Raw genomic sequence first — 26,426 nt, forward strand, 5'->3', positions numbered from 1 at the left:
TGGAAAGAGAGGGAGTAGAACGTGGGAACTCTGTTTACCAGTTTAAAAGGACAATCAGGGCTGGGTATAGCTTAGTGGTAGAGCACTTGCCTAGCAAGGCCAAAACCCTGGAATAGATTCGTAGCACTGCTAAATAAATAAAAATCATTGGTTGAGCCCCCCCACACACACCAAGGTCGGACACCATCACTGAGCCCACCCTTCCCCCAACGCAGACAGGCCCTGTTGCTGAGCCCCCCCACCCCTGACAGAGGACGGTAGCTGAACCTGCCCACCTGTCCTCCTACTACTGAGGGACACTGCGCCTGCCTCCGTGCTGACTCAGCACACCCTTGCTGGGGCTCCCCAGCTTCTTTGGAGGCTGGTGCAGGCATTTTGAATTATTCCTGAGGGCATAGTTATCATCTTTGGAAGGGCAGCTCCCTTCCTGAGACACCTACAGAAAACTGGAGGGCCTTTGACAGGTACCTCTATTTACTCACTTACATCCTACACCCTTCCCCATCCTCTTGTTCATAACTAGAAACACTGTAAATAGTAATCAAACTCATCCTGCTCATTACAATAATGTTAAAGTCTTTATAGGGGCTATCTGGTTCAGGGCTGCATTTACTCTGTATTGGGTACTACTGGTATTGATCTCCCCTTTAAAGGTGAGGTAGTGGAAAACCGCAGGGTCTTAATAAGCCTCTAAGGGGGAAACTTCAGTACCTCAACTCTTCACTGCTGGGGGGGGGGGCGGGGGTGGATATACAGAAACAATATGAAAGAACAGGGGAGGAAAATATCCCTAACAAGCCAAGATGCTTTTTTGATAGAATCCAGTGACAGCATGGCAGTAGAAATGACAGAAAAAGAGTTTAGAATCTGCATAATTAAAAAGATCTGTGAGGCAAAAGATGAGATAAGAGAGCAAATGCAGGCAATGCATGACCATTCTAGTAAACAGCTAAGAGCAAATGCAGGAAGCAAAAGAACACTTCAATAAAGAGATAGAGATTCTGAAAGAAAACAAACAGAAATACTTGAAATGAAAGAAACGATAAACCAAATTAAAAACTCAATAGAAAGCATCACCAACAGAATAGATCTCGTGGAAGACAGAATCTCAGACAATGAAGACAAAATATTTAATCTTGAAAATAAAGTTGAACAAACTGAGGAGATATTAAGAAGTCATGAATGGAACTTCCAAGAATTATGGGATATCATGAAAAGACTGAATTTAAGAATTATTGGGATTGAAAAAGGCACAGGGGTACAAACTAAAGGAATGAACAACCTATTCAATGAAATAATATCACAAAATTTCCCAAACCTGAAAAATGAAATTGGAAAATCAAATACAAGAGGTTTATAGAACACCAGGTACACAAAATTACAACAGATCCACACCAAGGCACATTATAATGAAAATACCTCACATACAAAATAAAGATAGGATTTTAAAGGCTTCAAGAGAAAGGCATCAGATTACATATAAGGGGAAACCAATATGGATATCAGCAGATTTATCAGCCTAGACTCTAAAAGCAAGAAGGGTCTGGAACAACATATTTCAAGCTCTGAAAGAATATGGATGTCAACCAAGAATCCTATACTCAGCAAAACTAATCTTCAGATATGATGATGAAATAAAATATTTCCACAATAAACAAAAGTTAAAAGAATTTACAAATAGAAAGCCTGCCTACAGAACATTCTCAGCAAAATATTTTGGGAGTAGGAAGTGAAAAGCAACAATACAAATCAGCATAGGGAGGAACTACCCTAAAGGAAAAATCAATCAAAGGAGAAACCAAATCAAGTTAAGAAGAAAAAATAAGCCAAAATGACCAGGAATACAAATCATATTACAATAATTAACATGAATGTCAATGGCCTAATCTCAATAATCAAAAGGCATAGACAGGCATATTGGATTAAAAAGAAAGATCCAACAATATGCTCCCTTCAAGAGACTCATCTCATAGAAAAGGACATCCACAGACTAAAGGTGAAAGGATGGGGAAAATCATACCATGCACATGGACCCAGTAAAAAAGCAGGGATCTCCATCCTCATATCAGATAAAGTGGACTTCAAACCTAAGTTTGTCAGAAGGGATGAAGAAAGACATTTCATACTGCTTAAGGGAAGCATAAAAGAGCAAGATATAACAATTTTATATATTTATGACCCAAACAATGGAGCATCTATGTATATCAAACAAACCCTTCTCAATTTTAAGAATCAAATAGACCAAAACACATTAATAGTGGGGGATGTTAACACACCACTCTCACCACTAGATAGATACTCCAAACAAAAACTGAACAAAGAAACTATAGAACTAAATAATACAATCAATGATATAGACAATGTATATTTACAGAGTATTTCAACCATCATTGAGTGAATATACTTTCTTCTCAGAAGCTCATGGATCCTTCTCCAAAATAGACCATGAGCTATGCCACAAAGAAGTCATTAGTAAATACAAAAAAATAGAGATCTTATCCTGTATCCTATCAGTCCATAAAGGAATGCAATTAGAAATGAACGGTAAAATAACAAACAAAAACTACTCATACAACTGGAGACTAAATAGTATGCTATTGAATGAAGCAATGATAACAGAAGACATCAGGGAAGAAATAATAAAATTCTTAGAGGTAAATGAAAACAATGAATGACACAACATACAAAATCTCTGGGACACTCTGAAAGCAGTACTAAGCAGAAAGTTCATTGCATTGAGCTCATACATTAAAAAAATAAAAAGTCAGCAACTAAATTACCTAACAGTACATCTCAAAGCCCTAGAAAAAGAAGAACAGTTCAACACCAAAAATAGTAGAAGACAGCAAATAATTCAAATCAGAAATGAAATAAATGAAATTGATACAAGATAAACAATTCAAAAAATTGACAAAACAAAAAGTTGGTTCTTTGAAAAAGTAAACAAAATTGATAAACCTCTAACCATATTAACAAAGAAGAGAGAGAAAACTCAAATTTTACTAGAATTTGTGATAGAAAAGGAAATATCATGACAGACATCATTGATACACATAACATAATTAGAAGCTACTTTGAAAATCTATACTCCAACAAAATAGAAAATATCGAAGACATTGACAAATTTTTTGAGATATATTATCCTCCCAAACTGAATGAGGAAGATGTACATAATCTAAACAGATCAATTTCAAGCACTGAAATAGAAGAAGCCATGAAAAGCCTACCAACCAAGAAAATCCCAGGAACAGATGGATTCTCAGCCAAATTCTACAAGACCTTTAAAGAAGAACTGATACCAAAACTCCTCAAAGTATTACAGGAAATGGAAAAGGAGGAAACCCTTCCAAATTCATTCTATGAGGTTAGTATCACTCTGATACCAAAACCAGACAAAGACAGAACAAGGAAAGAAAACTTTAGACCAATATCCCTGATGAACATAGATGCAAAAATCCTTAACAAAATACTGGCAAATTGCATACAAAAATATATTCAAAAGATAGTGCACAATGATTAAGAGTGGTTTATCCCAGGGAAGCAAGGTTGGTTCAACATCTGGAAATCAATAAATGTAATTCATCACATCAATAGGCTTAAAGTTAAGAATCACATGATTATTTCAATAGATGCTGAGAAACCATTTGATAAAATACAGCACACCTTCATGCTTAAAACACTAGAAAAAATAGAAATAGAAGGAACATACCTCAACATTGAAAAGGCTATCTATTCTAAGCCCACAGTCAACATCATATTTAATGGAGAAAAACTGAAAGCATTCCCTCTAAAAACTGGAACAAGACAAGGGATGCCCTCTTTCACCACTTCTATTCAACATCTTCCTCAAAACACTTGCCAGAGCAATTAGACAGACCAAAGAAATTAAAGGGATACAAATAGGAAAAGAAGAACTCAAGCTGTCACTATTTGCTGATGACATGAGCCTATATTTAGAAGATCAAAAAAACTCCACTAGAAAACTTATAGAACTAATAAATGAATTCAGCAAAGTAGCAGGATATAAAATCAATACACGTAAATCTAATGCATTTCTATTCATACGTGATGAATCCTCTGAAAGAGAAATTAGGAAAACCACTCCATTCACAATAGCCTCAAAAAGAATTTTGAGGCTTAATCTAACAAAAGAGGTGAAATATCTCTACAAAGAAAAAACTACAGAATACTACAGAAAGAAATTGAAGAAAACCTTCAAAGATGGAAAGATCTCCCATGTTCTTGGATAGGCAGAATTAACATTGTCAAAATGGTCATACTACCAAAGGTGCTATATGGATTCAATGCAATTCCAATTAAAATCCAATGACATTCCTCATAGAAATAGAGAAAGCAATCATGAACTTCATCTGGATGAACAAGAGACCTCAAATAGACAAAACAATCCTGAGTAGAAAAAATGAAACAGGAGGTATCACAATACCAGACATTAAACTATACTACAGAGCAATAGTAACAAAAACAGCATGGTATTGGCACCAAAATAGACAGGCAGATCAATGGTAAGGAATAGAAGACACAGAGACAAAACCACATAAATACAGTTACCTCATAATGGATAAAGGAGCCAAAAACATACAGTGGAGAAAAGACAGCCTGTTCCACAAATGGTGCTGGCAAAACTGGAAATCCATATGCAGTAAGATGAAATTAGATCTCTATCTCTCACCCTGCACAAAACTCAACTCAAAATGTATCAAGGACATAGGTATTAGACCAGAAATCCTGCACCTAAGAGAAGACAAAGTAGCCTGAATCTTCATCATGTTGGCTTAGGATCAGACTTCCTCAACAAGACTCCCAAAAGCACAAGAAATCAAAGGAAGAATCAATAAATGGGATGGACTCAAACTAAAAAGCTTTTCCTCAGCAAAGGATACAACCAAGGATGGGAAGAGAGAGCCTACAGAGTGGGAGAAAATGTTTTCCACACGCACTTCACATAGAGCACTAATCTCCAAAATTTATAAAGAACTTAAAAAACTTCACACCAAAAATACAAAGAACCCAATCAATAAATGGGCCAAGGAACTGGACACTTTACAGAAGACATACAGGCAATTAATAAATATATGAAAAAGTTATCAACATCTCTAGTAATTAAAGAAATGCAAATTAAAACAACTCTAAGGTTTTATCTTACTCCAATTAGAATGGCTATTTTCAAGAACACAAATAATAATAGATGTTGGCATGGATGTTGGTAAAAAGGCACATTTTTACATTGCTGGTGGAGTTGCAAATTGGTGCAGCCACTCTGGAAAGCAGTGTAGAGAATCCTCGGAAAACTTGGAATGGACCCACCTTTTGACCCAGTTATCCCACTCCTCGGTTTATACCCATAGGACTTAAAATCAGCATACTACAGTAACACAGCCACATCGATGTTTATAGCAGCTCAGTTCACAATAGCTAGATTTAGAACCAACCTAGATGCCCTTGAACAGATGAATGGATAAAGAAACAGGTATATATACACAATGGACTATTATTCATCCATAAAGAAGAATAATATTATGGCATTTAAAAATAAATGGATGGAATTGGAGAATATTATGCTAAGTGAAATAAGTCAATCCCAAAGAACCAAAGGCCAAATGTTTTCCCTGATAAGTGGAGAATGAGATACAATTGGGGTGGGAGAGTGGGGAATGAGAGAGGATTGGAAGAAGTTTAGATTATGTAGAAGGAAACGAGAGGGATGAGAGTATGAAAAATCATGGACTGAGACAGACATCATAACCTTATGTACAGGTATGATTACCTGAATGGTGTGAATCTACATCATGCACAACCATAGAACTGAAATGATGACCCCCATTTGTGTACAATGAATCAAAATGCAGTCTGTAAAAAATTAAAAGATTAAAAAAATTATCACTTAGTTTTGAGAATTTGGTTGGTATGCCAAGGAGGCTTTCCTTCTCAATAAGAATTCAATGAATGCTCTTGACCTACGGTTTTAACTTGCTGGTACGATTAATGTGAGAGAAAATTTATAGAGATTTGGCACAGAATAACATGACAATTGCCTTGAATTTATACCTGTATATGATGAATAGGATAACTTTTATCACAGGAATCTGTGTGTCTACATAGATGACCTGGCACATAATTTCCTTGAAATTTCCTGGAAAATTATTACCTTGAATGACTTGGGTTTTCATACAATGTTGTCTGTACTCAGCACATATTGAAGTTCGTGCTCAGTTATGGATGCTCTTCTAATTTTCTATCAGTCCTGGGACTGGCTTCCCATGCCACATCGCCTTTATTGCTCTAAGACATGTGTGCTGAGGTCACAGACATTCCTATTTCTTCTGACATTTATGTTTTCTCCAGTGTCCCTTTCCTGCAAGTCCTGAAATAGGACATGCCCAGTGATATGAAATGTGTTGTCTGACAATGTAATCAATAGAGCAAAAACCTGCCTCAAGGTGCCCTGAGACCTGTGTCTCATATTCATAAAGGTGGTTATTACCTTGGGTGCTGCTAGGCTGTGGAACCTCTCCATTTTTTATTAATTACATCTCAGTCACGCTGTGATGGAAAAGAGCTGCTGCTTTATTAGTTTTCTCATTTCCCCAACCCTGTGATGTTTTGGACTCTGAATGGAGCAAAAAAGTAATTCACAAAAGCAACAGTTGTTGTTTGTCTCATACAATTAAATTCTTGGAATTGACTCCAGAGGTGATGTTTTGAGGGGAAACAGGATATATTGGTCATAAATGTCTTTGCCATTTGTTGAAATTGGAGTTCGATTTGGAGATGAAAGCTGATAAAGTAAACAGCAAGTTGAACTGGAGTTAGGGGATCCAGGTTATTGCCTGCATACTCATGCTGACTCCTCTGGACATTTTAGTTAGACACCATGCTTTTCGGTGTCAGGATTTCTTTGTGCACAAAGGTTAGTAGCTGTGTCTACTAGCAGATGAAAGATTTTTATTTGAAAATTTCTGCATGTATCAAGGTAGTAGATATGTACAGCCAGGTGTATAGCCTGTACAATCACACGGTGCCCTGTGCTTGAGTTAATGGTCAGTGATCACTACCCTGGAAATTTTAACAAGTTTTGAACAAAGTACCCAATATTTTCCTTCTGCACCATCTGTTTCTGATTATTTCACATTCATTTGTCATTAAGAAAACTATATAGATATAGCTATACCTATAGCTATAGATAAAGATTTAAGGAGAGAGAAATCTCCACACTATAAATTCTGTTTCTCAATGATTTAAATGAACACTTCTTCCATTTTTTTTTCAAGGAGAATTTGGTTTTAGTTCCTACTTCAAAAATGTACTCAATATTAGCTACTTTATTAGAATATTGGAGAAAGAAAATTTTGACTGATTTTTATAAAACATAGGCATTATTATCTTATGGGGAAACAAATGAAATCCTCTGAGGGAAATGAAATCATGAATTTTTCAAAAAGATAACATGGATCAAGGTCACACGTTTTTTGAAGATGTCTTTAGGTACTTTTGACAAGACTACAATTTTAGGTAGAAGCTATCTTTTATCTCCAAAAGTCCCTGCACGGCTGACAGCTGTCAGGTCGAATCCTAGAAACAAGTCACTCAGTCACACCTAGCAGAGTGACGGCTACTACTATGTCTGTCATTATAAGCTGTAATTAATCAATTTTCTTCTGAAAATACCTTATTGAGTATGGTTAACTGATGACATTCACAGCATATGTGGGGGAAGGGCATAGCTATAATTAGTCAGGTTAGTTGTTGGGACATCTTTTCAACAGAAACACTCACAGTGCTTTGTTTCCATGCCTTCTTTTGCCCTGTCAAATTGAACTAAAGGATTGAAACTTATTCCTCAGGAACTGGAACTTTTGCCCTTTAACTTTGGTGGTAGGGAAGCAGAAGTGTGTAGGGATGTATTTGCTCAAGTTCACACACATGGAATTTACATAGACTACTCACCAGTGGTACTCTGTTGCAGTCCCAGTTTGGGGTTTAACAGACTCACTTATTTAATTGGCTAATTACAAGACTCAAAGTTTCAGGATGACATTTGAAAGAAAACTCCCTTTCATTTTCTGTGTATGCTGTCATTTATTCCTCTTTTTCATATGCAAGAACATCATGTTGTCCTCAGGAAGTGTACAGCTTAGTTTAGAATTAACCATACAAATAGATGATTTAAAAATTGCATTTGATTTGGAGATTAAATCTGATTAGTGTATAGAGAGACAGACTGGAGTTAGGAGACCCAGGTTATTGGTTGAATACTCATGATTTCCTGGAAAGCTTTAGCTAGATATACCAAGCTTTTCTGTACTATGACCAAAAAAAAAAAGAAGGACCATCTGATTTGGACTGGAAGAGCGAGAAAAGAAATTACATTTAAAATTATACCTAAATGACATAAGTAACTAATTTGAATCCACGGTTTAACTTTAAAGATTTCTTGGAAGCAGAAGATAGGAACCAAAAAGAATGGATAAGTGGGGAGTATGATGAAACCTATTGTCTGATCACATGAGGAGAATAAAGGAATTGAGTTTCAAGAAGGAAATGAAAAAAATCAGCAGACTGAAACAGTGGATGATCTGGGTTCAACTTTAGTAGATTATGAGTGTGAAATCTGAAGCTAAGAAGTCAAGTTTAGCACATCATATGCTTCTGGGGAGTGTTTCCTTTCATTCAAAATGTGCTCTATGCAAAGCTCCCTGAGGACATAGACTCTGTCTTGTTCACTGCCATGACATAAGTCATATAGACAACACTCAAAATTAAGCCCACTAGATCATGAGTTGTATGATCTAGCCAACAGGTAGGTTAAGAAGTTGAAACTGAGAAGAAATATTTTTCAAGTCAGAAGAACTTGAAATCTCAACTAACTGTCTTGTGGATAGCCTCCCTGCACTTCAGCAAGGCATTCTGTCAATGTCAATGAGGGCTGTTGTTGTTCTAGCTGAGAAAGAGAAGGGGCATGTCACAGCTCACACGGGTGGAATGAAGATGTCTTTAGAAACATCAGAACTCTTACTTAAAAAAAAACAGAAGTCTTAAGAGATCTTTCAGAGTCTAAGGCATCGCTTTTAACCCTTCTGTGTGTCTTTGCCCCATATAGCAACACCTCCATTGGCAGAGTGCGTAAGGTACTGGGACGGACTTCTTCATAATGACAACCTAAAAATATTTGTCCCTTGTAAAGTGTAAGCAATGAAGACCAATGGTGAATACGCATCTTCCAGAATTTTTGTCCAATTCACCAGAAGGACACATAACCAAGTGTAGGACATAATAAATGCTCTTCAATAGTGTTGTTTTGGGAGGGGAGGAGGAAATTATGGGCTGTTGATAAATGTTCTATAAATTTCCATTTGCTTTCCTTTGAGTATTAAGAAATATGTAATTATAAACTCTAAAAAAATGCATTTATGGATGTGATTTTAACTATAGAGAAACAAACTATACCAAGGAAAAGTTAATTTATTTAGCCGATGACAGAATGTTAATATAAGCCTGTGACATGCATCATGTGAGAAAACATTAAAATTAGCTCTATTGCCAATGCCTTGAAGGAATAATGGAATTCAAATGAAAATATTTTTTAATGAAAACACTATAGGAGAAGATCGATATAATTAGTTTCAAAAATATTTTGAGCATTGATTTTTTTATTTTAAGGTATTTATTTACTATAAGAAAAAAAGAGTAATTAGCTGCTGATTCCTCAGGCAGAGTAAAATCTATTGTTACAGAGAATATTTTAAAATCTAATGAAGGAATGTGAGCTGGAACCCTTATATTAAAGTGATTAAATGAATCATGTTTCACGTGTTAGATCAAGCAATACTATCAAATATTGGGTATTATTTTTTGTCCTGAGAATCTTGTGCTTACTCTTGGGTTAATATTCTAACTTCAGATTCTTTCATTAATTGCAGTTTCAACAAGGTTTGCAGTTCCTCCTAGTGGGGCTCAAGTAAGGGTAGGTAAGTCATTGTCATAAACGCTCTGAAAAGCAAGTTTCTGGGATGGGAGATGCATATTTTATTTTTCCAAGTAGAGAGCACATTTAGCAGGACTGAGAAGAGGTAGTGAAAATCTAACAAGTAAAATGTGTGCTCTTTTATTTTTCTTCTTTACAATTCTTATTATGTTCCTCCCCTTCAAAGAAAAAACTTGAGATTTTACAAAGGGGTATGTGATATAGTGTGAGATCTTTCTAATTAGAGTTCCCTGAGCATGGCAAATTTAAACATTTTAAAGGGAGTTCTGTGTTGGTGTATTGGTGAACTTTGGGAGAAGACTGTAATTGGTAATAGGGCTCATGTATCTCTGGTGAGGTTTATACAGTGTGGAAAAAGTGGCTGTGGCCCCTACTGACCATAATGTAATAAACTCAAGAAATCTTGCTCAGAGATTTGGGCAACCTCTAATGGACTTCATTATACCTACTCTGGACATACTTATTTTAAAGATTTCAGGAGAACATGAGTTCTAGGTACTCTGTTATGGATACAAAAGCCTAGCTCTCTGTTCCTAGGCCCACATTTCCTCAGCAGCAATATGTCCTAGAATTGACAGTATTTTTTTTCCTCCTTTTTTACAATTGCACCTTTTCACCTTTAGCTGGAAATTTCTTCCAGTTGATTTTTGTGTCCATCTATGATACCTGCATTGGTGTCATCCTTTTAAGAATTCCTTAAGACAAACAACTTCTCTAGGTTAAAGATAGCTGCAAATTCTTTGTTACTTGTCAGTTAAAATGTGGAGTCTATCCTTCTCCCCTTGAATCTGGACTGGCTTTATGGACTTCCCATGGACTGCAGAAGAAATGACCTGAAGTTCTAAAGATAAATCACAATAAGCCTTGCAACTTCTTTCTGTGTCTCTTGAAACATTCCATCTCATGCCCCACAGGCTCCATAAAAAGAAATCTGATTTTGCACATGGAAGTAGAGACTCTGAGACCAAATGGGGAGGGAGAGGTTCCAGATGAGTTAATCTTTCCAGTTCTCCTCAGTAAGTGATGTAACCAGACACATGAGTAACCATCTTGGACCTTCAAACACTTGATCTCAGATAGAAATCCTTCAAGCTAAAAGAAAGAACAGGAGAAAATATGGATCCCCACCCTGCCAAGAGGACTGGAGATTCAATTGGGGATCATGAAGAAAATGTGAGTCCAGAAAACATTCTAACTAAATGGCAAAGCAAGATAATCCAGTAGTAGAAAGAGAGGAAACACCCTGAGCAGGGAAGCTGCAATAGGAAGAACATATCTGAAATCTGGTGAACATGAATGCTAGTTACTCAAGAATCAAAAGGAGGAGAATGGAATCTCTAAAATAGCATATGATTTCTCTCCAAATTCTTGACTGGCCATTACACTCTGCATCCAATAATCTCAGAGTAAACAATAGTTGGAAGAGTGACATGTAAGTAAACTACATCTAAAGTGCTTTCTTAGTAAATGTGCTTAGTGACTGTTCTTTGGTCATCTTGAGTGATAATGACACTGGTAATATCTACTATTACATTTTTCCACAGTAGTTTATTGCTTTTTTTTTTACTGTAGCTAATAACAAAGTATTTTATATTCAAAATTCCTAAAATAGTAGATCTTAAGTATTCTCAACCCAAAAATGTGATGTTTGTAAGGGAATGCATATCTTAGCTCAATTGTGTCATTCTAAAATATAGACATATTTCCAAACATCTTGCCAGTACACCATAAATACAAATTTTGTCCATTAAAAATTTATTTAAAAGTAAATTCTTAAGTGTGAAAGTGAAACATGCAAACTTCTATTATAAAACAGCAGCAAAAATAAATCAGAGGTTATCTTCAGAATTATTGTTAGCAGAAATGAAATAGGATTTCTGCCTATAAAGATGATAATACTTAAATTAGGTAGCTAACTAGAGTTATTTGGCAGAAAGAATTAACTCTTTCCAAAGATGGGAATTCTAGAAGGTATACATGATATTTTCTGCACAAAAAGATTGAAAAATATTTTCTTAAAAAGGCAAGATCATTGTTGGGAAGAAACAGAGTGGTTATTTTCTGTATGAAGATGCTATATGAAATGAAATTGAAATAGACTCCTGGGTTTCTACTGTAGTAATAAGAATGATCTCACCATAAGGATCTTTGGTTGCAGCTAATTGAGATTATGAAGCCTCTAGGGTTGAAATATTTGACAAACTATCAATAAATTACTTGATACATGTTTTTGTAATAGTCCCAGAAATGGTGAACAGAGACCTGGCTAGAGTCACTAAGATAGAAAAATCTCCATTTCTCACCTTATTATCTCACTTAAGTCAGTTCAAAGATTCTTTCAAAGTGTATAACTTTTCTGTCACTTCTACTTATTTGACCCTTAATCATGTTACTTCTTAAAATGTTTTATTAACTCATATTTTTACTTAATTTTCTACAAATATCTCTCAAATATGTCTGTAATTTTCTTCAGGCAGAGCCATGTTTTAGCTTCTTCTCATTTACCAAAGTTTCTAGCTCAAAAATGAATAGATGGATTCCTGGAAGATGTCAATAAGTGGGTTAAGGAACTGAATAGATGCCTTCACAGAAGAAGAAATTTAATGAACAAATAAATGAAAAAATGTTCAACATCTCTAGCAATTAGAGAAATATAAGTCAACAATATTTCATCTCACTCTAGTCATAATGGCTATAAAAAAGAATACAAGCAACAATAGGTATTGGCGAGGATGTGGGGCAAAAGGTACACTCATATGTTGCTAGTGGGAATGCAATTGGTGCAACCACTCTGGAAAGAAGTATGGAGGTTCCTGAGAAAACTTGGAATGGATTCACCATTTGACCCAGCTCCCCCACTCCTTGGTTTATACCGAAGGACTTAAAATTAGCATACTACAGTGATGCAGCCACCTCAATGTTTATAGCAGTTCAATTCACCATAGCTAAACTATGGAACCAACCTAGGTGTCCAACAAATGAATGGATAAAGAAAATTTGTATACATTTTCAGTGGAATATTACTCAGCTTTAAAGAATGAAATTATGGTATTTGCAGGTAAATGGATGGAGCTGAAGAACATTATGCTAAGTGAAATAATCCAGTCCCAAAGAACCAAAACCCAAATGTTTTCTCTGATATATGGATGCTGATTCACAATAAGTGGGGGGCTAGAGAAGAATAGTGGTATTTGGATTAGACATAGGGGAGTGAGGGGAGAGGAAGAGGTATGGGGGTAGAAGAATAATACAATGAATTGAAAATTATTACTCCTATATATGTGCATATATGATTTCATGTACATCATGTACAACCAAAAAAATGAGAAGTTATACTTCATTTATGTATGATGTGTCAAAATGCATTCTATTGTCATGTACAACAAATTAGAACAAGTAAATCAAAAATTTCTATCTGTAATTACTTTATTAAATTTATTATACACATCATCTAAACAAAAATATATTAATTTTTACTAATACTGTCATGAATCAGATATCCTTTTATCACCTGGACACTATCATTGGAAGATAGTGTTTTCTATTCAGTTTTGAACAAACAATCCACTTTCAAATATTTTCTAAATGTAATTCTATCTTTATGTAGTATGAAGTCATATAAATTAACAGCCATGTATTTTAATCTCCCCATACATCCTCCAATAACACACACAAATCAATAAGTAGTGAAAATAAAACCTTTTAATTTACTTATGCCTATAACATGACAAGGAAATAGCATATACTAAAATCTTCAATTTACATTATAATGAAGAAATGTATACTATCTTCAAGTCCAACAAAATTGAAGATTCAATTGATGCCTGTAAATGTTGGGAGTTTAAAAAACAGTCTAACCATGAAAATACTGGAAAATTCATCAGTAGAATAGAATTATACCCTAAGTAGGAAAATAGGGAGCAGGGAGGGCAGATCTGAAATTTACTAAGCAGAGAAAAGAAGAATTGAAAGTAACCACAAATGAGACAGGAGGTCTCAAAATTAGCATACAACCTGCCTCCCCATTCTTGGATGACTCCTGAACTGTCTATGCCCTAGGAGAGACTCCAGTGAGCTGAAGGGTAGAAATATCTGATCTGAGATTTCAGCAACTGCCCAATGCAAGAGTGTGAATTCAGATTTGTCCAGTTAGAAAGGTATGGTATACAGCTGAAACTTTTATGACTTAAAAATAAATATCACATCTTTAGACTAAGGGATTTCCCCTAGGATTTAGAACAAAATTTTAAAGGTAACACTCTAACGAAAACTAAAATGACATTTCCACTAGGCCAAGATGTGGCATCTTTAATGTACAGGATAGATTAAGAATTTCAAGACATGGGAATAAACAAAAGTTTGATTGACAAGAGAAAAATCTATCAATAGAAACAGACCTATAGAAAATAGATTTTAAAATTATAGACAACTATAAAATAATACAAAACACTTTTTATATAATCTATAGGGAAAATATGTGTGATTCATGGAGTGATGTGGAAATGCTGGAAATAAAATATGCCTGAAATTAAAATGAAAGTAGATGAGACAAACTGAATAACAGATACAATAGCCTATGAATACAATAATTCTACCTAATATGTAACTGTAGTCCCAGTGGGGGGGCAGGGAGGAAGAAGGAGACAGAAACTATATTTTGAAAAACTATTGACCAAAATATTTCTAAATTAATGAAAGTCATTAATTTAAAGATTCAAGTGATTCAGCACACTTCAAGCAGAATAAGTTCAAAAGGAAATGTAAATATAAATATCAAAGTGAAATCCTGAAAATTGAAGATAATGATGCAATTGTAAAACATAACTAGAGTAAAATAAGTGTATTACAATAAGAGAAATAATGATTGAAATAGTATTTGACTTATGCTCAGAAATAATGGAGATAAGAAGACAATAGTCATATCTTTAAAACATACAATTTATAAAAAAATCTGTCAATTTAGAATTCTATATGTAGCAGAAGTGTATTTACAAAAGCAATAGTGAAATAAAGATTTAACTAAATTTGAGGAAATTTATCAGGATATCAGTGAAATAAGTAATGTTTCTTAGCTGAAGGAAAGCTTTCTTAGCTGAAGAAAATTCTAAATTAAGGGAATTAAAAGAGGAATGGCAATTATTGGGGATGGTAATTATGTAAATGAATATGAACACAATTTTTTGGTTGCAAATATTTTTAAGTCAATTGACTATGGCAAAAATATATAGTATGTAGTTCATTACATGTAGAATTAAGACAGGGACAAAAAATAGCACTCTGAATGCTAGAGAGAAAACTGAATTATAATATTGGAAAGCTTTTAAATTGTATGTGTAGTGCTTTAATAATTCAAGATAGTGATAAATTAAGGAAAAAATTTAATCCTACACTAAAGGATTTTGGGAGCATATATTTAAAAGAAAACAGCAAATACTGAAGGGTATACCTAAAGACAACAGTAGAGAAGGAAAGGAACATCAAAAATTCTTGAAAAGGAGGTAGAAAATGAAATCTAAAAGAAGAAAAACACAGAAAAAAATAAAAATGAATAGAGGCTAAATTAAATTCAACAGATAAATTATTATACTGTGTAAATATACCAATGAGTCTCATATAAAGGCAGAGATTGCCACAATGAATAAAATTCAAGTGTACACTGTTTACAATATACAGTAATTTCAAAGACATGCAAAATGAATTTTCTTCAGATCATTTAGAATACCAGGGACTGGATATAACTTACCACCTTAAAATCTGGAAAATTAAGTGGCATGTATGAAACAATAGTTTGAAGGCACTGTTCAGCATGAAGAGCAGGATTCACTTGAATCATGTCCAAACCATAGCACACACACACACACACTGAGAAGTATGCAATGCTGCTGAGATGAAGATGACCTAAGTAAATGAAGAATGACTCCATATTCACATCTAAAGACCAAATATTTTAAGATGCTAAAAGTATTCACTAGATTCAAAGCAACCTTAATGAAAATCATAACCAACTGGTTTATTTTTTTGGATGGGGTGGGTACTGGGAATTGAACTCAGGGGGACTCAACCACTGAGCCACATCCCCAGTCCAATTTTTTTTTTTTTTTTTTGTATTTTACTTAGAAATGGGGTCTCACTGAGTTGCTTAGCACCTCACTTTTCTTGATGCTGGATTTGAACTCTGGATTTGATCCTCCTGCCTCAGCCTCCTGAGCTCCTGGGATTACAAGTGTGTTTTTTTTTTTTTTTTTATAAAAATAGGCAAGACTGATTCTGAAAGTTATATGGAATGCAAAAGCAATTTTGAAGTAAAACAAATTTAGATGACTTACACTACCTGATTTCAAGTCTTACTATAGAGTCATATTAATCAAGAGAAAGTGGTCTAAAAATAGACCCACAAGTACATAGCTGAATTTCAACAAATTTGTAAGGCCATTTGACAGGAAAAATATATTACATTCAACAAAATTGCTAAAAAGCTGATTATTTATTTGTAAAATAAATGAATCTCTCTACACTTAATTCACAATGGACACCAAAATTTGATTGAAGTATATTATATATACATTTTTTTAAAGCTTCAAAGTAAAACATTTTCAAGGATATGTAAGAGCAAAACCAAGATTTTCAGATAAGACACCAAAGGTTGAACAATAAAATTTAAAAAATTAGATTTCATCAAAATTTTAAAATGTGGTCTTCATAAATCATTATTTAGAGAATAAAGAGACTAAACATACTTGGGAAAATGTTTTGGTATTAACCAAAATTGGGAAAACTTTGAAATAGAAACACCACAAAGTTATACAAATGGCTAATAAGTGCATTAATAGGTGTTGAAACTTACTAGTTACAGAAAAATGTAAATTACAATTATAAGGAGATATTACTACATATTTACTAGAAATTCTAAATTTGAAAAGCCAATCACTGATCATGACAACTGTTAGAACAAAATAGCACTTCCATATAGGTAAAATTTATCATTTTCTTGTACAAATAGACACAAGTATACCCTATGACTCAAGAATAACTGAGATAAATCCTGAAGAAAGAGAACAAAACAAAGCTGGAAGACTAATTGTGCTAGCTACTCAGTCTGTTAAACAAATATTTTAATTCAAAGAATATATTCTGACTTAAAAGCAGGCCAATATGCCAATGCAGTGAACAGAGTTCATATCCCCTAGTTCTACATAATCTGATTCATACCAAAACTAACATTGCTGAGATCAGAAAGGATTTTATATTCAATAATGGTGCCAGGATTATTGTACATTCACATTTGTTTGTACAAAGTGAATCTTAGTATCCATTTACACTATACACAAAATTTAATTGCAGGTACATTACAAATATAAATGTAAAAGATAAAACAAGAAAAAAAAAGAGAGGAGAAAAAATAATCTTGAAATAGGTGAAGAGAAAGGGTAGTCTAATAAAAAAAGGTGATCAAAATCAATTAAAATAACTTTCCTTCTTCAAAAGACAACCTCGAAAGGGAAATAATATAACTGAGAGAATAAGATGTTTACAATACATTCCCAAAAATTAATACACAAAATATGCAGAAAATTCTCCCAAACAATGGAGGAAAGATAGACAATCCATTAAATAGTTGGCAAAAATCTTTCAGAAGTACTTCTCAAAAGAGTATACTTCAAGTCAGGGATGATTAATCACAATTGTAATTCAGTGTTTTGGTAGGCGCAGGCAGAGCGATCATAAGTTGAGTCTAGCCTGAGCAAATTAGCCAGACCCTATCTCAAAAAATGAAAAAGCTCTTAAGATTAGGTCAGTGGGAGGAGAGTGGCCCTGGCTTCAATTCCAAGTATATATATAAAAAAAAAAACTAAATTCCAATTGCCAGTGAGCATATGAAAGTGATCAACTTCATTAGTCATTATGAAAATGCAAGTAAATTTATAGTGCCACCAGAATTCCTAAAGAGAAAAAGTCAGAAGTTATCAAAAGTTGATCGGGAGGCTGTGGCATGAGGATTGCAAATTTGAGGCCAGTCTCAACAGCAATTTAGTGAGGCCCTCAGCAATTTAGAAAGACGCTGTGTCAAAATAAAAAATAAAGGCTGGAGTTGTAGTTTATTGGTTGAATCCCCCTGGGTTCAGTCCCTGGTATCAAAAAAAGAGTTAATGTGGGATTACTGGAACTCTCATAACCCTGCTGATGGGAGTGTAAATGGATAAAAAACAGTTAGGAAAAGAGTTTTGTAGTATTTACTAAACACATGATAGAGCAAATTTTCATCTACATATACATTCAACAGAAATTTATTCACATTTCACTAAAGTATTTTGCAAAAAATTTAATGCAACCACTATTTAAAGTAGCCCAAAGCTCACCTATACTACAAAGGAGAAATATTGAGGTATTGACATAACAATGCATTTAGATAAAAAAGAAAATCAGAAGAATATGCACTGTGTGATTACATTGATAACAAGTTCAAACACTCAAATATAATTCATAATTTTGGTGTCAGCATAGTGATTATACTTGGGTGTTTTGCTAAAGCGGAGTTCCAGGGTGTTGGAAATATTCTTGAACTGCAGGTATGTGTGAGCATAGCTGTTAGGTATGTTCAGTTGAAAATATACATCTATTTGTACAGTTAGAATATGTATACTTTCCTGTATGTATGATGTATGCTGATTACAAATTTATAAAAATAAAAATTAGTGGGAAACTGTGGTTCTAACAAAATCAAAATTCGTTGTTCTCAGCTTTGGCAACTCAGCCCTTATTTTGAAATAATAGAATAAATTCCCGCTATACACACAATAAATATGCTTAGAATCTCTAATCCTGTATTCTTTTATGCATAAAGGCAACAAATTCTGGCACAGAATCAAGTTAAGAGTTTAAGCTATTTTAAAGTTAGAACAACTCATTACAGTATTTTTTATAAAACTACTTTGAATGTTCTGGCTCTGAGACTAATTGGAAAAGAATGTTATTTACCATGTCATGTGAGAAATGAGGAAACTAAGTATAATTAACTGTTCTGCAACCAAAATTTTGGTTCCATGAAGATTTCATAGGGTCAAGACAAGAAAATGGACAGTAAACTTCAAGCAGGATGCCGAATGTTAAGTAGGATTGCTAGAGCTGCCATATTAAAATGTGACATGTTGTTTACTTTGAATAACAGGAATTTATTTTCCCACACTTTTGGAAACTAGGGATACAAGATCACAATGCCACAAGGTTGGTTTCTTTTGAAGTGTCTTCTCTGAGTTTCTAGGTGGCTATCCTCTTCGTGTGGTCTTCCCTCTGTGTATTTTTGTATCTTACTCCTAATTTTCTCTTCTTATAAACACACCGGTCATGTTGGATTGGTAAAGTTCACACTACTTCATATAACCCTAATTATCTCCTTAAAGACCTCCTAAAACATACCTCCTAAAACAGTTACATTTTGAAGTGTTAGAGGTTAGATTTCAACATACAAATTTTGAGGACAGAAAAGCTCATGACACCATCTAATTTGAAGATGGACAACATTTTTTTTTCCTGCTCAAGAACTATTAAAACAACAATTTCTGCTTCTTTGCTAACAGCACCTGATTTTTCTGGGTACCAATCATTCCTAGGCTTTCCTGCCCCTTCCAAGAAGTAGGATTTGAATGATCTGAGTCACTTGGGATCATTCCACTTACCTTTCAAATTGCATCTCTAGGCATAGGCAAAGATATAACCCTGGCCCATGAGATAAAAGGGCAGTGAATATGGAAAGTTTCTTGGAAAGCATTCCTTTTTCTTTAATAGATACAGAACTCAGAGACCAGTCCAATTCCTGACTTAGAGTCTGTTGAATGTAGATTTGAGACTTGGAGCTATAGGATATGTCTTGAAGCCTGGAGGGTACCATTTCATACACTCCAAGAAAGACAGAGAAGAATAATTTTCATCATTCTTTGAATGATTTCCATTCAAAGAATTGAAAGAAGCTCACCCATACCTTGGACAACAATGAGTTGTAGACTAACCTTGGAAATGCCTTGAACTATAATTTTTTTCTTGTGTTCCCTATGCTGTGAATTGAACCCAAAGTCTTGTGAATGCTAGGCAAATGCTGAACCACTGAGCTACATCCCAAACTTCTCATACCTCTTATTGATAAGATGGTTATCTTCTTTGTCAAAGCAATTCAAATAGGATATTCTATTTCTAGCAATAGGGAATATTAATTGATAAAAGGATGAAGGATTTTCATTCTCCATTTCATAAGTAGTCTGTAGGAAATGGAAGAAAGGAACTATTTTATCCTTATGTAAGTGCTGATAAAGTCAAGTCACTTTAATATAAATGAAAATAAGGCATTGTACCCACATTGTTTTGTAGCAATATATTTTACATGGAAGAAAAGTCCTTGCTTAAATCTTCCTATAAATTGCTTATAGTTGTTCCATTAAATTCTTATCTTTGTCTCAGCCTACCTCCTGAGGGCCTTGGGTGTCAGTTTTAGAGTTGTCAGCACTGACAAGATGACTTAGGAAGTTTCTGACCCTTGGTCTTGTCCAATGTTACAAAACCAATAAAATGCTCCTGGATTTTCATTTTCCACATAGATGTCAACAAATCTCATTCCAACAGACATCTCTCCCAAGAGGCTAACCTCCAGATTCAGTCTCCTGTAAATGAATAAATGTGGATTCCCTTCAGGTTTAAAAGCTGTTCTTAAAAATCCCGACTGCCATGAATTTAACAAGTTCTTTAAGAACCCCTTTGTAACATCATTGTAATCCATTACATCCTTTGACAAGATATGTACCAAGTGGACTTTTATTTCCTGTCATGTATTTCATTCATATAATTTATATGAAATCACTTCTCATATTAGGTGTTAAATAAAAGTCACTTTGCACTTCAAGAAGGATCCCTAACAATTTCCTTTTAAGACTTACAGAAGGTATATCACAAACACCATGGAAATCTGGATTTTTCTTGTTAGGAAGAGAGTTCTACTTCTTCATTACTTCCAAATTTGTCTCTAGCGTTTGCTCATGTTCAATTTCATATTGAAGTTAGCATCAAGGCAAGTACTTCAAACTTCATTTGGCTTCAACCAGATTCTATCTGATACCAATTGACTGAATGACATTTTGTGTTTCTTAGGGACTACCAATATTCTTCCAGTTATTCACTCTACCAATTACTAGATCTGATTTTGAAACTGAGGCAGACAGATTTCAACAAGAGACGACTGTCTCACATTAAAGTTTAAATGAAGTAGCCATCACTATATCCTATATTTCTACTCTCAAAATTGTGTCTAGAAATGTGAAGAAAAATGACACCTAAATAAATCCTTGGTAAAAGTTGTCAGGTTGTTTATTCTGATTCATTGGTCACCGGCAGATTTCAGATCATTAATGTCAGATGGGACTATTAGATAAGCTCAGAATCATGAGTGCCAATTTTTATAATCTTTCAGTTATTTTTTGCCTTTTTTATTGCTTCCTATGAACTTCATCTCTGAAAGTTCATATTGATTTGATTAGGGGGCATGTAAAATCAAGCTTTTACTGAGATTAATGAGTAATCATGTAAGCTATAATTAAACCTGTTATTTTAGAGTACATTTCTAGGATAGACTTTGAAAGAGAGAATGAAGATTTAGGTGAAAATTCTCACGGGATAACACATATGTGGAAGCCACAATTGGGAATGGGGAGAAGATGATTTGCAGTGTGGTTGTGCCTGAGACCTCAGTAGAGTCTACGGATTGGAGAGTGTAATATTGCACTGGAACTGCAATAGCTCTTGAGAACTGCCTTAAATTGAAGTAGTGAGAACTCAGGCTTTTTTATTCCCACAAGAACTAATCATTGGCTTCCAGCCACACCCAGGAGAGAATGTAGCCTTAGCATAGTCACTTCCTTGATGTGGCAATTCCCAGAGATTGAAGCAGCTGCTATCCACAGTAGCTAGGAAAAGCTGGTGCTTTTCTCTGGAGTGCAAATATGGATAGAGCACTACTTGCTATTCTTAAAGTATTCTTTCCATCTGGGAACTATTCCTCTAGGATTTGATTTATTCTAGTTCCTGGGTTAGTTAGTGGGAAATACTGTCAACCGTAACATTAATAGTGATCTTGAGGTGACAACTGATGCTCATTATTTATCTCCTCTACTATTATTTTTATCCTACCCTTATATAGCTTGCCTAGTATATACACTCAGATCCTCATCTCTAGTGGATATGGGCCATAGGTTACCATGTCCTTTTCAGGTGATGACTGCTGCACTTATTGAAATACCATTAAATCTAAGCATGAAAGCACCAAGAAGCACTCCAGTGTATCATCTTTTACCAGACATAGTCTCACCTAACTTGATCAAAGACAATTACCCCTCTGAGCATGGCGATTCCATTCCTTGCCTGATGGTCTTGGTTACAAGTGGTAGTCATGGCTTAAATTTCAGTGGGAGTCTTACCAAATTCCCTGGTGGAAGTGATTGCTGCCTGGAATCAAGACCTCTAGATATGCAAAGCCTAAAATGTTATAAGGATAGAAAGTGCACATTCCCCTGGGCAGCCCAATAAGGGTGATATAAAGTGGGCTCCCGTCTACTTGTACATGTTGATCCCCAAATCCATGTCTTCTGCTTGCTGAGGACACAGCACTTAATTTAAGGTGATTACTATATCCTAGAGGATAGTGCCCTGCACTCTCAGAGCATCATCTCTCAATGAATTCTTAAGCAGTGTTTGTAAGAGGCTATTTCTGTGACATGTCTGCTTGGCAGCCGTGGGCATTTACAGTGTGAGAACTTCACTGTACATCTCATGATCCTCTGGGCACTTTGAGACTACCTGTGATATGAAATAGGCCCCTTGATCTGAGGCCATCAGAAATGTCTTATCTCCGTGTATCAAATATTCTATAAGCCCTTAGAAATTGTGCTGACCAAGGTCCTGATGGCAGGGAAAATAAACAAACACATCAATAAAAAACCTGTACCCTGAATACATTCGGTGCCAGTAAAGATGAATCTTTGTCTCCTTTGAGGTGGAAGACGTCCATTATAAGTGAACTTGTCTTCAAATGACTAGGTGGCCTCCACAAAGAATTGTGCTGTTTTGGTGATGTGGAATTGGTCTACGTTGCTGTCAGTTTGAACATTCAGCAATGGTAGAGGCTGCCTCAGTCTTGGTGACTGAGAGCCACTGCTATCAGATCCATACATAGGTGCCATCTACCACCACTCATTAACCATCACGCCATTAATGGGGAGCCCACTGATAGAGATTGGCTGATGTCAGCTGCTCAAGTCATTCCGTCTACACAGTCGTTCATTGACTCTTGTGGTGGATGTTTTCTGATGGGTGTTAGCATGTGATACAAAGATCTTCACATACTGTACCCATTCCCATTTGTCCATCCCAAAACTGCTTCCTCAGAACTTCTTGACCTGTTTTTTGGTATTTATCTTCCCTGGTCCCTAGCCTACAAGCTAGGCCATTTACCACAGACCATGAAGTTATTTACATTTTTATTTGAGGCCATTTCTTTTTATATACAAGGAGGCTGACCAGGTACACTACATAACAGCTCTGCCAATTGGGAGGATTTTCCCCTTATTCTCTCTTTCAAGTAGACACAACCAAGTGAGGGTTAGGGAGCAGCCTTTGGTGTTTGATACACAGGAATGTACTGACCTAATCTGTTCAGAAACCAGGTCTGCTCCTGTTCCTCTTCTTTCAGCTGGTCTTTAGGCTCCATATAAGAATGTAGATGTGAGTTCAGGGAGAAGCACGTGTGCAACAGTGATATAAGACCTAGGATCAGATCCACCGCTGATACAGTTTACTTGTGACTTCCAGCTTTGCTCCTATTCATTATCAAATGTGCCATCTCTAATTCAAGATCATGGAGTGCTCCTCTAACCTATGAGTTGCTGGTTCTCACAGAATGGACTTATGATAGGTAATTAATGTTTTGTTAGTCAGATGCTCTATCATGAAAAGCCTCTGGTGGCATCTCAGAAGAACCACTCTTTCCTAAAGATGATGCTTTCTTGCTCCAGAACACCAAGAAATACATCGGGATTCTCCTATTGAAGCTTGCCAACAATTTTATATACTGTATTTTTCCATCAAGGAGGCCTTTAGTATTATAAGGTCTGCTCAATTGCGTGGCCCCACTGGTGGAAGGATATGTACAATAGCTGAATAGTTAACACAGTATTTTTCTGGTCTGGGTCCTATTTAATGTTGGCAGCCTTTTCTACTACCTAGTAAATGAGCCAGAATACAGAAGAGGAAATCTGGACGAGCACTAAAGAATTCACTTCAGTTTGTTTCCCCAATATGATGGTGCTTTGGTACTTGCATCATTATGACCACAGAGTTTTTAAAATTCCCTGGTTTTTAAGCTGTATTTTTATAATTTAATGCTATATAAATTTCTTCTCAAAACAGAAAGCATCTGTGACAAAGAGTAAGAAACAAATAGCTGTATTCAGATGAAGATGAAGATGTAGGCTGTCTAGATAAATTACTTGTCTCTATAAATGACTCACTAATTCTGACAAACTCAAAGGATGACCAACACAACAAAATAAAATTATCAAGTATAATGGCAGTGTAACGGAACCACCCTTGGATTGTTGAAACTGTGAGCATTAAATCTGCAAAGGTTTACAGCTGACGTGCTGGGCGGTTATATACTTTCCCTGAGTGAATATCTAGTTTCCATTCTGTCAATCATTTGCCATGTCTCATACTTTGTTTTCATTTCTTTGACAAACTAAACATCTGGGAACTTTTGCATTGCAAAGTGAGTAATTTTGTTTAGTAGAGGGCATTTTCCAAGATATCTGTTAAAATTTTCTGTAAGGATTAATTTGATTTCTATTAATATTAACCTTGTGTCATTTTCATGTTTATTTATATTTTCCAGGCAAGAAAAAAACAGACACACTCCCTCAAAAAAAAATTACCCCAAACAAATAACAACACAAAACACTCCTAAGTTCAATTGTTTAATGAAAAATGATGTGACTGAGGAACTGAAGTTCTGCATCATATAATGAAAGTATAAGAGCAGAATGTGTCTGAGAAAATGGTCCCTGGTGAGATGGAGCAGAGGAGGAGGAAGAAAAGGAGGCCCAACCCAGGACAGGACTCTGGTGGGTTTCTGTAAAGGAAAAAATTGTATCGTCTTCAGCCAGGAGAATTCATGTGTAATTTTTATTTAATTTTTGTTATTTTTGTCTTTCTTAACTCTGAAAGTGTTATCATTTGGATATGAAATGTCTCCCAAAGACTCAGGTCTTGAAGGCTTGATTCCCAATGAAGTGATTCTCAAAGATGGAACTTTTGGGAAGCAATTGAATCATGATGGCTCTAACTTCATCGATGAACCAATTCATGTATGGACGACTGGGTGGCAATAAAAATTGTAGGAGGCAGGAATTGGTTGAAGGAAATGGGTCATGATGGGAGTACTCTCAAAGGATATTTCCTGTCCCTAGCCTGCTAACTCTCTCTTTCTCTCTCTCCCTCCCCATCTCTTTCCCCTCTTCCCTGTCTCCCTCTCTCGCCCTCCCTATCTCCTTTCCTCTCCTCTCCTCTCTTCTCCTCTCTTCCCTTTCTCATCTCTACCTCATGATGGCCTGCCTCATCTCAAGTCCAAAACAATGGAGTTGGTTGGTGGTAGACTGAAGTCTCTGAAGCCTTGAGCCCAAATAAACTTCCTCCTTTAAGTTATTTATGTCAGGTATGTTAGTCACAGTGATGAAAAGCTGGCTAACATAGGACTGTTAATGACTTTTGAAAAACGAGGTAAAATTTAGATGCATTAAAATTTACCCTTTATTATTTAGTTGACTTTTGACAAATGTATGCAATGGGTAACTACCATAAAAATTAAGCTATAGATGATTTCCATAACCCCTCAAATTTTTTCCATGCTTATCTGTAGTTAATCCCTCCCTTGACTCAGAGCCCATGACAATGACTGATCTCTTTTGTGTTCCTATAAGGTTTGCTACTTCAACAACAGTACATAAATAGAATCATGGTCTCTTCATGTTATTATTTGTTTTAGTAGTTCATTCCTTTTATTTCTGATAAGTATTCTATTTTATGACTGCACCACAGTTTGTTTATACCTTCACTAGTTGACAAACATTTTGAGTTGTTTCAAGTTGGGGTGATTTTGAATAAAGCAGTCATAAATATTCATGTACAGACATCAGTTTGAACATGTTTTTATTTCACTTGGATGAACACATAGAAGTGGAATTACTGGGAAGTATGGAAAGCATACATTTAACTTTTTCAAAAAACTTCCAAACTGTTTTTCCAAAGTTGTTGTATGTTCCCCACCCAATCCCCCACCCCTGCTGCCTTTGGTACTGTGGATTAAACCTAAGGGCTACATTCCTAGTCCTATTGA

The sequence above is a fragment of the Sciurus vulgaris genome, assembly GCF_902686455.1.
Source record: "Sciurus vulgaris genome assembly, chromosome: 2".
Taxonomy (NCBI): Eukaryota; Metazoa; Chordata; class Mammalia; order Rodentia; family Sciuridae; genus Sciurus; species Sciurus vulgaris.